This window comes from Xenopus laevis, chromosome 7S (assembly GCF_017654675.1).
Source record: "Xenopus laevis strain J_2021 chromosome 7S, Xenopus_laevis_v10.1, whole genome shotgun sequence".
NCBI lineage: Eukaryota > Metazoa > Chordata > Amphibia > Anura > Pipidae > Xenopus > Xenopus laevis.
This window is the reverse complement of record NC_054384.1, coordinates 38786336-38790215: the sequence shown is the minus strand read 5'-3', so window position 1 is coordinate 38790215 and position 3880 is coordinate 38786336. Positions and strand designations below refer to the sequence as shown.

Here is a 3880-nt window from a genome sequence, read left to right as displayed (position 1 = left end):
TTTTAGGCTGCAGCAAATATAATTGTAGTAGAACAAATATAGCTGTTTGTCTTTAGAATGATGGAATAAACCTTTAAAACATTGTATTCCCTTCTTATAAGCCCACTGAACTGTAACATTAAAACTTTTTTTCAATATAAATAGAATTACACAATAAATTCATCAAATGGGAAATCACAGGAATTGTTTTTACTGAAATACCTATTAGAAAGTCTGCATGAGTGTGTTATGATTTTGATCCAATTATACAAGAAAAAAAGAGTAAAGAACAGCAAATGAGTTTATAGCTCCATTTATTCAGACATTATGTATTCAGGATATCATAATATAAAGGCTGAGTATTTTTTACTAGAACTGGATTCCAAGGTATTATGAGACACAGCATAACTTGATATGAGCAAGATTTTGGGTCAGACGTCTTCACATAAATAAATAACAGAGTAGTTATTTCATTTCTTGTTTAACACTTCTTGACACATTTTTTGTCTTGGGTACAATCTTGCGGCTTGCAGGGATCTAGAAATTAAAAAGTTACATAGTAGATCAAAAGGCACTTGACATGAAGACATTTTTTAATGTAAATTTAAATACTGCAGTAGAGTTCATTTTCAAATCATGCTCAGTAAAGTTTGGTGTTGATACTTTATAACACATGGATAGTTGTGGTAATGTAGTAACAGGCACAAAGTTTACCCAGGTCTAAAATCAACAGTAACCGATGAGATGCTGTCTTCAACCAGGTAGCTATTAAATGCTACCTGGTGATTGAGTGATATGAGTTATAAGACCAGTAGCAAACATTTCACCTTTTATTACATTACCCCATTGTATTTTTAAAGAATACATAATATGAATAGTGATTTTACAAAAAGGTCTTCATTTGGACACCTGTACAATGTTGCTGCCTTTCTAATATGTGACTGTACCCTATGAGATATTTTTGATCTGGGCAACAACAAAAGAGCCTTAAATCATTAAGTGGGTAAAAATACCCCCTTTTCTAAATGTGAGTTTGATGAAAAGGGTTTGAGCCTTATGTTTTAATATGGAAATTATTTTAATTCCAAGTTTCTGGCATGTTAGACATTTACATTACCAATATACATGTATATAATTTCTTCACTTCTTATTTTGTTGTGACTCTTTTGTTAGCAGAAAATCATAATGCAGGGCACTGTGCACTGGTTATCTACCTAGCAAGAACCAAATAGGGTAGCTTCAGTTTAGCTTCAGTATGGATAGTATAGGTGAAAAGTATGTGTGAAATAATTCTTATTCATTAAACTCATGTTAAAGTGGGTGTACTGCCCCTTTAATCCTAATACTGGTAGGATATTCTGTTTCCTAAGCAGTACAGGTAGGAGTCATGGACATTTACCAGAGCAATATCTCTCTCCCATTTGCTTTTCTTAGCTACACAACAAGCCTACACAAGGGATTCTGGGAATTGTAGTAGAAAGTAGAAAGATTTCAGGGTTAGTACATTTTTTCCTGAAAAGGAACACCAGCCCAAGGAAAAAGTGATTTAATTCCGAGAGTGCTAAACATTTTGGAGCTTTTTAGTGAATTTAGCTTTTTCTCCTATTAGAAAATTAAATAACAATGATAATACAAAGTCGAGTCTATAATGAAGCATTAAATACCTTTGCATTTTGGTGTTGGTTTAGGGCACTGCGGAGTACTCTTGCAAGCTATGGAAGAAAAAGAGTCAAGACCCATGAGGAATATAAATAAAATGGCCACATATATATTGTAAATATAAACAGTAAGCAGTAAGTTCCATGTTCCAGTTTACATTACATTAAAGGAAAACTTTACCCCCAAAGCAACAGATAGTTTATATAAGGACTGTCCAAGTGGCGGCCCGCAGGCTACCTGACATGCTGGCCGCCCAACCAATAGGGGCCGGTTGGGCAAGTGTAACCAGGCAGCCAATTGTCACCACTTGGCTACTCCTTCAGCTACTCAGCCATATAAACCCTTGCCACGTTTATATATATAGGGCCGAAACATTAATCCTATGCTGTGTTATTTTCAATAAAACCTTTTTCATATTTTTAATCCTTGAGAGTGCTGATCTTCTTTGGATGGATTAGTTACATTAAAAAGAACTGGCCAACGTTTCGGTCTGTGTCTAAGACCTTTGTCAAGGCCCTGAGGGCCAATCCTGCAGGTCAGCTAGAAAGACAGGGGCAACCAATTAAATTTTTGTTTTTATTGTGCTAGCTGGATCAGGCTGAAAAAAAGCTAATCATTGATTGGCTATTAGCTAAGGTGCAAATGTGGCTAGTGTTAATACATAAGCCCCAGTCTATTTCCAAGTCATCATCATTAAAGGGATACTGTTATGATTTTTATGGTGTAGTTTTTATTTCTAAATTACATTGTTTATATTGCAAATAATTCACACTAACACATACAATCTTATTCCTGAACCAACAAGTATATATTTTTCACTTGTAATTTCGGTGGCAACTGTTTCAGGTCATTTTGCCTGATCCTGTGCTTTCAGAAAGAGCCAGAACTTTATGGTGGAACTGCTTTCAGGCAGACTATTGTTTCTCCTACTCAATGTAACTGCATGAGTCGCAGTTGGACTTGAATATTTACTATTGAGTGCTATTCTTATAGCTACCAGAGAGCTGTTATCTTGTGTCTGGAAGTATCTGGTTATGGTCCCATTGTTCTATTGTAAGGCTGTTGGGGAGGAGGGGTTGACATTACTCCAACTTGCAGTGCAGCTTAAAAAGTGACTAAAGTTTATCAGAGCACAAGTCACATGAATGGGGGCACCTGGGAAACTGACAATATGTCCAGCACCATGTCAGATTTCAAAACTAAATATAAAAAATTCTGTTTGTCCTTTTGAAAAATAGATTTCAGTGCAGAATTCTGCTGGAGCATTACTATGGACTGAATGCTGCAATTATTGGTCATCTGTTTAAAAGTAAATATCTTATTGGTTACTGTGGGTTACTGCTCCTGGAAAAATCTGTGTTTTTTTATTACATAACCCCCTAAGACATTACCCTTTAAATAGGTCACCATTGATGATCTTGGCTGCACAAAGCGACTATAAATAATGCAGCATTGTTATATTACCTAGCGAGGAATGCATGTAGAAGTGTCAAAAGTGCAGCTTACAATTTAAGGGTTATGTGATAAAGGCCACTAAGTTTGCCTAGGTGCATCAACCAGTCAAAAAGTAGTATTTACTGGTCGCCTGAACAAGAGAACAAGAAACAGAAGCTAATAAACGTCACGTTGGCTATATAAGCTCACAAATACAAGATTATTTGCACTAAAAAAAAAAAAAATAATATATATATATATATATATATATATATATATATATATATATATATATATAAAATGTAACTGATTAGAAATAAATGTTGGTAAAGAGTAAATAACATTTTGTTTAGAAACCTTCACAAGTGTTTACCTTTAAAGTACAAAATTAGCAATTGTTCATAATGTAGTTAATATTTCAAAGGAAAACTAAAGGTATGACAAGTTGTCTTTTTTTTGTCTCTAGACAACACCTTATAGACAGCAACCCTTGCATTTGTTATAGACCCCCATTGGCTTCACTGCCTTCTTTTTACACAAATGTAGTGTCAGTTGTCCTTTGTGAAATAATGAAGAGAATTATTACTTACGGTCTTTGCATTTCTGGGGCTTTGGTTTTGGGCATGGGTCTGGACATTTCTTCTTGTCTCCCGTTCCAGGCATGGTTATATCTTATTAAGTTCACAGAGCTTTCCTTATGGAAAATATGAAGTTATGATTTGTTCAGCAGTTGATGGTGTGTATATTTATACTTGTATGAGCAAAGATAACAATTCAGTTAGGGATGATCTTTTTCCTTGATGTGATA

General features: G+C 34.7%; 1 long non-coding RNA gene across 1 annotated transcript; it reads right to left on the bottom strand.

The window, feature by feature from the left end:
- Positions 1-276: 276 nt before the first annotated feature.
- LOC121396295 lies at positions 277-3852 on the bottom strand. Its single transcript, XR_005962966.1, has 3 exons — positions 3663-3852; positions 1644-1691; positions 277-516 (listed from the first exon to the last, which is right to left on the bottom strand). It is a non-coding gene; the product is annotated as an uncharacterized LOC121396295 (long non-coding RNA).
- Between the last annotated feature and the right edge of the window lie 28 nt (positions 3853-3880).